Here is a 12,589-nt window from a genome sequence, read left to right as displayed (position 1 = left end):
GTTTTTTCTGTCTCAGTAAATGACACCGTCACTGACCCAGCTGCTCAGGCATAAAGTCCAGCTGCCACCTTCCTTGATATCCTCTTTTCCTTCTCATCTCTGCATGGTTCTACCTTTGAGTCCCAACTAGGGGACCCTGTCCCGACCTCCCTCGTCTCTCTGCTGCATTAGCTTCCTTTCTGCTTCCACTCTTGCTTCTGCAATCCAATTCTCACCAGTAGTCAAAGTGCTCTTTTAACAAGTAAACCAAATGTCATTTCCCTGCATAAAGCCAGACCATAGCTCCTCATGGTAATTAGAATAGTATCTGTCCTCCCATGATCCGAGAGGCCCTCTGATCTGGCCCTTGCCTACTTTTCCCCTCTCATTTCCTGCTGCTCTTCTCTCTCACTCAGCTCCTGCCTCAAGCCTCCACAGGGTCCTTTCTCTGCCCTTGGCACAGCTTCTTATCCTTTATATCTCAGCTCAAATAAATTTCCCCAGAGAGCACTTTCCTGACTTTTGTCCCTAAGGTGGCTGTTTCCTTAACTCCGAGTTAAATATATACTATAATATAAGGCTATATAGATTTCTCCTTGCTGACGGATGGTTTCCCTCAAAATCCCTCCCTGGGCTTTTTTACTCCTCCATCCCATGTATGCACAATCAGCGGTTGTTGAATGGCGGAGTGACAGAGTGAGGTCAGGTGCTGGCGGAGAAAAAGAAACAAGGCGGCGGGGGGGGGGGGGGGGGGACACACGACTTGGAGAAGGGCATTAGTATGGGGCCTGGAAGAGTGGTAAGGGGCAAACAGCTCAAACAGAGGCAGGGAGGTGGGAACTCAGAGTGAGTGAGACCGAGAGCCAGTGCCTTCTCCTGCCATCTTGTCCCCTTCTCTTTTTGCCCAGGACATTCTGTGGCCTGCCGGGATGGGGCTCACTGGTGCTCAGTAACAAGGAGGCTTTGCTGACAATTGATGAAGCTGAGGCCACCAATCACAGCAGCATTTAGATACCGTCTGCCTGAGACAGCCCCAGCCTAGCCAGGCTCAGGGTGAAGACTCTGCTTGCACAGGCATGGAGCTGTACTCACCTGAGCTGGAGTAGAAGGACTCGTTGAAGGTGGATTCACAGGAGAAATAAGAGCTGGCACTCCAGCGCAGTGCCCCGTTGCTCTTTGAACCCACGGCCTTCATGTCCAGTGCTGTGCTGCTAGAGCCGAACACTCCCGGTTCTTGTGTCACATTGGTGATTTTAGAATCAAAGTCGGTGAATAGGCAGACGGAAGTGTTGCTGGATTTAGGGCTTCTCAGCTGGTACACGGCGGGGTCAGGGTTCTTGATATCTGTGGGCCAAAAAAAAAAACTGGATTAGGAGATGCTCGTTTCTCTCCTTGCCCCAAATGAGGCCCGAGTCCAGATGCCAGTGATGGGCAAGAGCAGGGCTCACTGGTCCTGGCAGTTCACATTTTCAAGCTTTGGGTGGAAAAGAACATCCTAGAAACCATCTGCTTGCAACAGACTGGGACTCAGGCACAGGTACAAGCCATGCGTCCTGGCCACGAGGCCAGGTTTTCAGTGAATGCTCTCTGCCAGGTCCTGCCTGTCATTCTAGGAAACCAGAAATGAAGGCCCATTAACTCTTCCACTCAATGGGAACTTCTTCAAATGCTCAGCAGGCCCGGTAGAGAACGCAACTCTGGCAGTACGAGGGAGCACAGAGAAGTCCCAGCAAGGAAAACCATACATTTTGGAATCTAGCTTGGTCTCCTACACGTATGCTGGGCATTGGTAAGATCTAAAAATTTATAATAGGTTGGAATTAAGTTAGAAGGTGGGTCACACTAGTGGGAGATTTCTTACATCTATAGATGTTCTGGATTATAAATCAAACACTTCTGTCCAACCCCTGGCTCTCCCATTTACTAGATACAAGCTTGAGCGAGTCATACCACCCCTTCACTCTCAGGAATTTCATCTGTAAAATGAAGATGTTACCTCATTCACTTTCCTAAGTAGGCTTTTTTCTGAGAAACTAATAAGAGTTTCTCCATATAAAATTATATTTAATAAACTGTAAAGTATTGAACAGACGTAAGTAGTTGTAGCTACTGATACTACCAGGATATTGTTACCACAATGTGCTACCGAGTAATGCAGAGTTTCTACTCTTCACCTCCAGGAAGCAGGAGTTGTTGAAGGCCTTTCCTAAGGGCTGAGAATAATTTTTTTCAGCATTTCTGTACGGTTCAGTGTTTTAGTGTAATTCTCATTATTTGTTCTTTCAGACCGCCTGCCTTTAGAGGAAGTAGCAGAGGATTAACACATTGGGGCCACCCAGAGAGATTACAGCAGGGTTGAGACTACAGCTTCCTGCCCCTGTGGTTCTCTGCTCCCACAGCTCCTCACCATGCACACAAGGCTTCTCAGACCAGTGCTGCACCCCACTTGCTGAGCCAGCCAGGGTGGCCTTGGCAATGCAGACATCCAACTGGACCTGAAATGGGAAATCAGCCCTTGGCATGGTCTTGGGATGCTGAGTCAAGGCAGAACTGCCTGTGGGTGGGGCGACCCCTGGAGCAGCAGAGCATACTGGGTCCATGGTCTCATGTAAGAAACATCCAAAGCTTTGGAAACTGAAAGATTCTGCCAGCTTTCCTCCAATTCCCGCATACTGTGGGACCTGGCATTACCATGGGATAAGGCCCTATGACATAAACTTTTTACTGGGAGGGGAGAGATGGGAAGTCATTAGCAGTATCAACACACCCCAAAGGATTTTGTAGTCATCAGTGGGAGTCGTGGGTGTGACTGGGAAGGGGAGCATGGAAGGGGGTGGAGATGCTGAGAGAATGTGGCCTCAAGAAGAAGGCAGAGGATAAGTTGCCACCAGAAGCAATTTGGCCTGAGGGGGAGCGGAATGGCTGTGGGGGCCAGATGCCCAACTCTGAGTCCTGGTTAAACACTTAGAGCCAATGGCTATCAGTCTGGAGAAGGTCAAGACCATGCTGTCCAATATGAATGATAATTTTTAGCTACATGTGACTATTTAAATGAATGTTAACTAAAATTAAATAAACTTAAAAATTCAATTAAAAGTTAAAACCTTTTATGAGGTGGTTGCTGTATTGGATGGTGCAGACTGTGAGAACATTTCCACCATCACGAGAAGTCCTATTGGAAAGCATCAGTCTGGAGAGAGCAATGCCATGGATCACGAGACTTAGAGGAAAGATAGTAGGGATTGAGTGTGAGACTTAAATGTTATCCTTAAGTTTGTGAGGGGTGACTACCAGGGACAGACCAATTGCTCAGCTTTGCTGATGAGAGATCAAAATAAAACAGCAATAAATGCAGTCAGAATAGTTGAGGTGATTTTTAGCTTTTTTCTCATCCTGTTTTTACCAGTTAATACCCTTTGGGCATCCCTATCTGCATTTTTGCTATTGTTTCTCCTGTTCATCTTCCCTACCTCTGATCTCCTCCCTTGCTCATCCTCTCCCCATGTCCTCCTTCTCAGTTTCTTCTTTGAGCTCATCCTCCAAAGTACTTGCCTAGAACTTTCAGTTCTAAATAATCCAGGACTTCCTACGGCCTGTTGAATAATGGCCAAACTTCTTGGCATGACATTCAGGGTCTGCCATAACCTTCCAAATCTTGAATTTCCTCTCTCAAGCCCTTTATATGCCCTATAAGAGTATTGGCTTCCTGGGATGTTAGCTTCGTGACAGTACAGGCCAGTCTCTGGTTTAGTGCTGCATCCCTGGTATCTACCACCTATGAGGTGCTCAAGAAGCAATTGTTGAATAAATATATGGGCTATTGACCATCATGTTTGCCAAATTTCTGCTTATTAGGCTTTTTTGGTTAAATAAGCTGGGTACTCATCCTTAAACTTGATTTTTTAAGCCCCGGTTTATTTTTACTCCCATGGACCTCTGGTGCAACCTCAATATTTTTATCTGAAAACAAGAAATAAGTTACTTTTAATTTTGAGGACTTTAAGGCTCTGGGAGAGGAGCATTCTGTTCTACCATAGCAAGATAAACATGTCCTACCATAGATGGTATCTCCAAAGGTAGCTCTAACGAGACTGGATCAATTTTTCAACGTGGAAGTTCAGCTATTCTTGATCCTAATCTTTCATTTGAATTAAAAACTAACCGCAAAAGCATGTGTCCCAATGCTCTGTGCTTTAGGTCCCTAAGGCCACAGCAGTGATTGAAAGCTCCCTTACCACTAAACCTGGGCTTTGCAGTTAGATCCTAGGAACCCAGAAATGTAAGAGAAACTGACTGAATCCCGCTGAGGCTCTGGTGAGCATTAGGAAGCAGTAACACTTCCTGGGAAGACTTACTGGGAATGACGGAAACTCTGGTGCCTTTGCCATATTGCAACTGGGAGGCAAGACTGTCATACACTTCCAATATCTCCATTACAGAAACCCTTCGTTTATGCTCTTCTGAGGAATGGGGTAATTAATTTTTCTCCCAGCCCATTGAACTATCCATGGAAAGAGCTGTTCCTTCACCTCCATATCTGGTCTGCATTTCTAAATTGGATTCCATTTCCTAGTGGCTTGCCATAGCCTTGACTGTATTCTCTTGAAGGCTATCATATTCATTTTCTTCATTGCCTAAGAAGACATTTTTGCCTTTCTCTCCCTCTAACCTTATTATCAGATGTATTTACTTATGCACAAATGCATGTGCCTTATTTAATCTTAAGATCATGACTTCTTTCTTTTTGTTCTTTGTGCCTAGAACCCACTCTCTCCTTTCTTTGTTCATACAGATCTTATTTATCTTTCAGGCTCAAGAAACCTTTTTCTACAGCATAAAGCCATCTCCATCTAGGCCAACTTTCTGGCCAAGACACTATTCCTCTGAATCTCTAATGTCCCTATTGACATCATCAATTGGTCAATACTAAAATAGTCTTCAGGTTGCTGAATTTACAATAGTTCTGTCCCTTTTGCTAGTTTTTATCCTATTTGGCACAGGTCAGAAATCTATCTAAGACATCTCTATACTCAGTCTAATATTTAATAGAGTGATGGCCATATTGAAGGCATTTAAAAATACCCATTGGACAATTAGAGTTCAATTTTAATTAATGTGTTTGACCTAGAGAAACACAGACTTTAAAGATCGATAATGATGGCTTCTCCCTTCACAAAGGTCTCTGTAGGACAATCAGAACACCCATAGTTGGCTTCACCATAGTAATCACCAAGATCCTAAGGGCAAGGATTAGTGGCAATGGACCATGGGTGGCAAGAGGTGCCATCTGGGATGACTCACCAGATATTATGGATACTTGGGTTCCTTTCCCAAATATGAGTTTACCAGTCATTCCTCCAGATTCACACTACAGTTGACACCATCACAGAAACTCACTGGCCCTACCTCCTACTTTAATAGGAAAAGCATTGATTTTTCCATAAAAACTAGAGAATCACACTCTTTAGAGTTAGATCTTCTGCTCTTTTGTGTTGAGATTTTGTCTCTGGTGTGTTCAATCCTTTCCCTCCTGCCCCATCTTGCTATAGTGCTCTGGGTTGGAGGTTGTGATTTTAAGAAACCAATAATTTAGTAGAGCAGAACCCTCTGCTCAGGGGAGTAGTATCTTGGATCTTTTCATGGATGGCCCATGACTATTTGCCCATCACTGCTTCATGATTATTTAGGTCCTAAACTAAGGATGTTTCTGGGGCATTGAGGGCTAGATGGGAGGATATTTGAGGGACGAGTGGAAAGAACCATGTGGGATCTTACTGAAGAAAATATCTGGGCTCAACTCAGCATCTTAGACAAAAATGAATTAGATGTCAATGTCCACCCTTGCCCCACTCTACTTACTTAGCTGGACACGCACTCTGGTCCCTGTTCCAAAGATGAGCTTGTTAACACCAGTATTTTCCCACTACAAGTAAGGACTTTGCAATAACCTTCCTGATGTTAAACTGCTGGAACCCACCAGGATCTGAGAGCACCATCCTAAAAGTCTCCCTGGGTCTTTGTTTCTTACACTTCCTATTTCCCAAGGAAGCTGTTCCCCTTTCCTTTTATAATATGTAAACTCTAATACAGCAATACCTTGATGATAATAATAATTTAGAAAAGCTGTCATTTGTTGATTACTTGCTCTGTACTGGGTGTTGTCTCATATTATGATGATGTGGTTATTGTCATTTTGCTTTTGAGAAAGTGGAGACTATTAGCTAGACAGAGTAGAGACAGAATTTCCCCCAGATCTGCCAGTCTCCCAAGCTGCGCTATAAACCCCTACCATCTTGCCTCCATGCCTTATTATTTCATAAGGTATAACTGCTGTTTAAATAGGGATTGGAGTCACCTTTATCCTGAGAGAGGTTCAAAACTCCACTTAAACTCCAGAGAGGAAGATTCTGCTCATTAGCCAAACCAGGGAATTTAGCTACCTCCTGCAATCTGAGAGAATTTGTGTTTGCCATTAACCATCTCTTTCCCCCAAGGACACTTAGCTGATTTCCTGAATGTTCATATTACCTGGTGCTGATGTCATAGGCTTTGCTTGATAGCACCAGGTATCTGGAACTCTTTTTATGTTTTCATGAATTATTCAGCTCAGATTTTTATTTACTCTGCTGGCTCTTGGCACTTCTGTCTTGAATATTAGAAATGGGAACATTTTAAGTCACCGAGAGCTTATAGAAATGGAAAACAAATGTTCCATTTATCCCTGGCTTTGCCATAAATCATTGCCTGTTTTCTCATAGACAAGTGATCAGTTACTTTTACTCTGGTCATTTGCATGGATTTACTCACATGGGTGTACAGTCAACCTGGTCCCGGCTCCAAAGGTCAGCTTATTGTAGCCACCAGATGCTACACAATAGAAGGGTGCTTTACAAGAACTATAAGCAGGCAGGGTCAGCCTTCCTGGGCAGCAATGCTTCCTGTCCCTGTGTTACAGGCTCCTCCAAATCCCCCTGTCTCTGACACATGAGAGAAGTCTGGCTCACTGAGTCCTAATTCCTCAGCTTCCTTTGTAACCACCCCACGGACCTATCCCTCAAAGCCAGCTTGAGCTGGACTGGCCTTCTAGAGGGTGGATGCCCATTCTGGGTCCCACAGCTGAATTGGAAGAGCCTGGAGAAGAACCAGGGATTAATTTTGGAAATGAATCTTGAGGGAAGTTTTAAAACAGTGGAAAAGATGGGTAGGGCTTAATCATGGAATGGAGGCCTATGAAGGACACCCCTTTTAGAGAGTGGCTCCTGGAGGGCAGAGAAAGACAGGTTAAAATTGCCATGGGAATATTCACACAACTGCATAGACTTCATGTAGTTATCATTAAGCCTCTCTCCCTTTGCTGCTCAAACCCATACTCATTTGCGCTGCTTCGCTATCACAGGTATTTCAGTTATGCCTCTGAGCTGTGGATCTTGAGAAATATGATGGGTTCCAAGCTTTCTAAATGCAGCCCGCACAGGCCTTGATGAAACAACAAATGAACAGATAAACAGGGAGGAAGTTCCCCTGGAGAGATGTGATCTCCTTTACCCACCGTGAGCATTTGGATGGATTCTGTAATTTCCTTGCTTTGATGTCTAACACCTCCGTTGGAGAATACTTGCTACTGTCTAAGCCAGTGGTCGCCAAACTGCAGCTCTCGAGCCACATGCAGCTCTTTGGCCCCGTGAGTGTGGCTCTTTCACAAAATACCACGTGTGTGCAAGCGCACGTACAGTGCGATTAAAACTTTGTGGCCCATTCACAGAAGTTGGTTTTCAGCCTGGGTGAGCCTATTTTGAAGAAGTGGTGTTAGAACACGCAGGGGGCCAAAGAGCCGCATGTGGCTTGCAAGCCGCGGTTGGTCGACCACTGGACCAAGCCAATAGATTCTAAACAGTCACTTCACCTCCACTCAAGCCTTCCCTGACTTTTCAACAATCATGTGTTCAGTGACACCTATGCTAGGATGAGGAGGTGTAAGGGTGAAGGAGGGAGGGTGCTGGCCACGGGGTTTGCAGGGCCATGCAGGATGGATATAGGTACCAGGCAGCTAGGCTGGGAGGTCCAGCACCTTCCTTTCTGCTCCCATTGTGACTTGTATGTGCCTCCACGGCAGCATGGTGATGCTGGCGCAACCGTCTCTGTGCAGAGTTTACCCCAGGGAGATCCGGAGAGGCAGAGGTCTGCATGGTCCTTCCTCCCTCCCTTTTTCGCATGGAGCATAGTGCTTGGAATATAATAGTTGCTCAGTAAATACATTGAATAAGAAGGCCCTCTAAATATTTAATTATATTTTAATGCAGTCTTGTTCTCTTGTCTTCTTTTATAAGGACTATTTAATTTCTCTTTTAAATTGCTATGATTTCATTTCTTAAACTTTTTATTGTTTTTGTTGCATTATGTTGACATTAAGTTCTTTCCCTGTCTCTAGACTAGATGCTGAGTTTTGCAAGAGTGTGTCCACTGCCCAGGGTCTTTGGGAAGTTTAATTTATCACCTCTCATGAAAACTAGAAGGTAACAAAAATAAATTTTGTGGCATAATCAGTCACAACGTCTTTTCTGATAAAGATCTTTTGTCTCAGAGGAACCTAAGAACAGCAAAAGAGTCTGCCTCTGCATTGATGAAAAGGCCAATTCCCACTGGCAATTACTACTGTTAGAATATAAACCGCTACTGAACCAGTGGCTGGGAATTCAAATTTCATAACATCCAAGCCTCATAAAGAAACATGAGACATTAGCTCAGGAACTGCAGATTCATCACATAAGAAAGTAAAGTAGGGACTTTCTGTGTCTTTGGTGAGTCTAAGGTCAGGCACTTACTTGGAAACACATGGAGTCTCGTTCCGCTCCCAAAAGTGAGAGTTCGGCCTACTGTGTCTGCACCCTGGTACATGGCAGTACAAATACCTGCCCTCTGCCCCCGAGGGCAGCCGGCCAGCCCCCTCTCACATGATAGCCCTCACTCTTGAGAATAGAGCTTTTTAAACAGCCTGCTCCATGGTTTTGATGATACATTTCTCTCTCTGTGTCACTTTAGGTTCAATAAACAGTCCCCCTAGATTTCTACTTTCCTCCCTGCGGTATCTGCATCCTTTCTGCTCAGTCCAACGACTTTACTCTTCAGAAATGCTGAGTCCTGTGCCAAGGCTGCCATGGTCACAAGGGACAGAAGTCTCAGGATGGGCCAACCAAGGACCAAAAGGTGGCCTTTGGGTCTGAGCCTTCCTCCACGGAGCGCAGGAGGGATGGTGGTGGCAGTGCAGTGGCGTGGTTAACAATGCAACCCAGTAAAATAGATTTGAGTTAAACTCTGGCTCTGTCACTCCTAGTTGTGTGATTTGCCCCAAACATCAGTTTTCTCACCTGTGAAATGGGAATAATAACAGCTACCTAACCCTAGGATGGGCATGACCATCAAGTGAAAAATTACACTAGGGACAGAGTGTAGTCACTGGCACATGCCAGGTGTCAGCCAGTTAGTAGTAGCAAATAAGAGGATGATTCCAGCAACACTTTACATGGAGAGAAAGGGAAGCATCTTTTTGCACCCAGAGGAGAAATGTCCCACCCCACCCCCCACTCCGGCACCACTGGATGCCTCAGCACCCTGGCTGGGATGCTCTCATGGTGGACAAATAGCTCTTGGGTCCAAGGAACGGGCTGAGAGAGAGCCTCAGTTAGAGGGTTGAGGGGTGGAGTAGATCCTTGGCTGTCGGGGATAAAGTTCTGCTTTAGCAACCTAAACAAGAATGAAATCTCTTTTCTTAAAACGTGGGCATTTGTCCTCTGCAAGCACCCTGCAAAACCCTTGTCCACACAGCCTCAATCCCTCCATGAGACCCGACACTCTGATACGTTACTCCCAGACAACAAAGGACTCCTTCAACAACGAGCAGACCAGACTCTCATTAGTGCGATATCCTTCCAGAATATATTTCTGTCTACAACATTTCCCTGAGCGTTTCTGTAATACTCACATGGATGCACAACAAGGCTGGTCCCTCTTCCAAATGTAGGTGTGTAGCTTCCTCCTGATACACACAGCAGGGAAAGCCTTTGCTAAAACCTATCTTCCCTGACCCCCTCCTACCCACTGCTCAGGGGTGTCAGGACCACAACCCAGGGAAACACTGGTCGATGCTCCCTGAGGTGCAGGAATCTCTCACAGCCGTCATCTCCTCAGGCCCCAGAGCCATCGCCTCAGAGCAGCGATGGGAGCCCGGGATGGGAACTGGTCAGCTCCTCACCCCAGTCCCCAGGAGAAAACACACACTCCTGTCAACAGAGAAGCGGGGCAGCAACTCCCCACCCCACCACCACCGACCTGCCTGCTTAGGCAACACTAAGGGCCTGACTGCAGCTCTGTTGGCAGATATGAGGGGCTCCTAACGTGCCCAGGGACAGAGGCATAGGAGATTTGATGTTCATTGTGCTGACGGATTCTGAGTGCCTTTCTGGAAGCTCCCCTGCTCTGTCTTTCCCTTCCTTTGCTCTTTGAAGCTTCCCTTCGCAGCCTTCTTCCTGGGACCTGGGGGTTGGTCCCTGCCTATCCCTGTCCCTGGCCAGACTCCTGGCAGGATCCAGGCCCTTCCTGTGATCAGTATGTTCATCCTTCCCTCTTTACCTCCTGGAAGTAGGCCAAGGCACCCAGAGCTCTTTGGTTCCTTTCTTTCTAATGACCTTCATTAACACAGGGCCCTGCTTTTAGGAAAGGCTAGGACAGAAAAAAGTCACAACCATTTCCATAACATTTTTGAAAGATGGGAGCAAACCAAGATCACACTCCTACTTCAGAGGTGAAGCTCACAAAAGTCACAGCCTGCTGGTCGGTGGTCCTGGGCTGAGGGGAAACTCTACCCTCAGCCTCTGACCGCTGTGTGCTGTTGGCCCTCAGCTGACCTCTCGCTGGGCTCAAAGGCCATGCGAGCAGAGGGCTGTGTGGCTCTGCCAAGCTCAGGAGTGGGGATGATGGGCTGGAACCCTGACATGGCCCCAAACTGCCTGCCCAGCATGGCCTTGGACAGATGCTTAGACTCTGAGCCTCTGGTTCCTTCTACAACATGAATAAGACTTCCCCAAGGTCCCTTCCAGCTCTCACTTCTGTGTGGTCCTTTGTTGAGTTGGAAACCCAGCCTCAGGGAAGATCAGGGAACAGAGGATGAGAGTGTGGTGAGTAGAGATGCCGAGACAAGGGAGGGTAAAGGTTTGGGACAATGACCGTATAAGAACTTGAGGTGTGGCCTCAATGGACGGCACATCCTGCCCCCTCCCATGGAAATAAAAAGTAGTCCAGCACTGCAGTAGGAACAACAGTGGAGGGGATTATTTTTACAGAAGAATCTGGGCTCACTTACTTGGTGTGACCACCACGTGGGTCCCTTTCCCAAAAGTGACTCTGTTGTTTCCGTAGTCACACTCTAGGTAACTGCATAACAAAAAGGTCCTGGTTTCCCGCACCCTCTAGTGGAGGTCACACACGCTTCCCCACTTCCTCGTAGCTCTGAAAGCTGGGAAGCTGGAAAGGCAGAGTCCAATGTTTTCTCTGTAAGGGGTAGGAGGGGGACTGAAGGAGCCTCCCTGAGAGCTGTAATGGCACCAGCTACTGGATGGTTTCCATTTTCCTCACCACAGCTATCAACAAACACAGCCCTCCGCTATTTTTCCTCTGGGTAAAACAGTTTCACAAAACTGAAAACCTGCCTCCTCCATGGGCCGGGAGCTGTGAATAAATCTAGAGACTCAGGCAGCAGGCAGGCATTTCCCACCTCAGCTACCAGGCCGGATAAGAAGACACCCAGGCAAAAGCGTATTCTCCATTTTGCCAGAGGTGTAGGAGAAGGAGCATTCCCAGCACCCTGTGCGGCCACAGCGCGTGGGCCTGACTCTGAGGACCCGCGTCCTCTTGGCCTGAGTACAGTCCAGCCTGGTGACTCAGCCTCACTCACTCCTGTTTCTGTCCTCACCTCACTCAATGCTTCCTACACAAAGGAGGCTTTCTGTCCTCAAGAAAGTCAAACATCCTAGCATAGAACACACTTCACTCCTTTTCCTGAAGCATCCACGGGCTGCGCTCGCTCTCTGCCCAGGAATTGGACCGTTCACTGCTGACGCTGTCCTGCCTCTGGCCACAGGGCTCCCCGCCAGGTCCCAGGCCCCGTGCAGAACCAAACACAGTGCGCACCTTAGCTCAGTCAGTGTCTGACAGGACTGGAAGTTCTCGAGAGCAGGGGCATTATCTTAGTGTCTTCTTTTCTTTGCTTATTTCTTTTTAAAAAAAACCAATCATGGTCCCTGGCTTATTGATGATTCTCAATAATCATTTAATGAACTGAACTTACTTCTACTGTCCATAATTATTGGGACAAGGAACCCATTTTGGGGGAGCTTAAAAGCCAAGTATACTTTGCTAAACGGGAGCTGCAATATCTAAGTGCTTAGGAAGAGAAAGCCTGAGGAAGAGCTTCTGAGAGAGACAGTCATGAGGCAATAAAAACCCTGAGCATCGGGCAGTTCCTAAGAACCTCAGCAAGGAGGTGAAAAAGAATGATCAAGGAAAATCCTAGACTCCAAGGTAAACCCAAATATTCTTCTTCTACTATCTTCACATA

At 46.5% G+C, this 12,589-nt stretch overlaps 1 gene segment (V, D, J or C); it reads right to left on the bottom strand.

The window, feature by feature from the left end:
* LOC311611457 (T-cell receptor alpha chain constant-like) overlaps positions 1–12,589 on the bottom strand; it is a 37,091-nt gene that overhangs the window by 3,117 nt on the left and 21,385 nt on the right. The window contains exon 2 of the C gene segment in view: positions 1,072–1,323.

Source organism: Pipistrellus hanaki, assembly GCF_964339955.1.
Source record: "Pipistrellus hanaki genome assembly, chromosome: 1".
Classification (NCBI taxonomy): Eukaryota; Metazoa; Chordata; class Mammalia; order Chiroptera; family Vespertilionidae; genus Pipistrellus; species Pipistrellus hanaki.
Note: the sequence above shows the minus strand (reverse complement) of the source record. Positions and strands in the feature narration are given on the sequence as shown.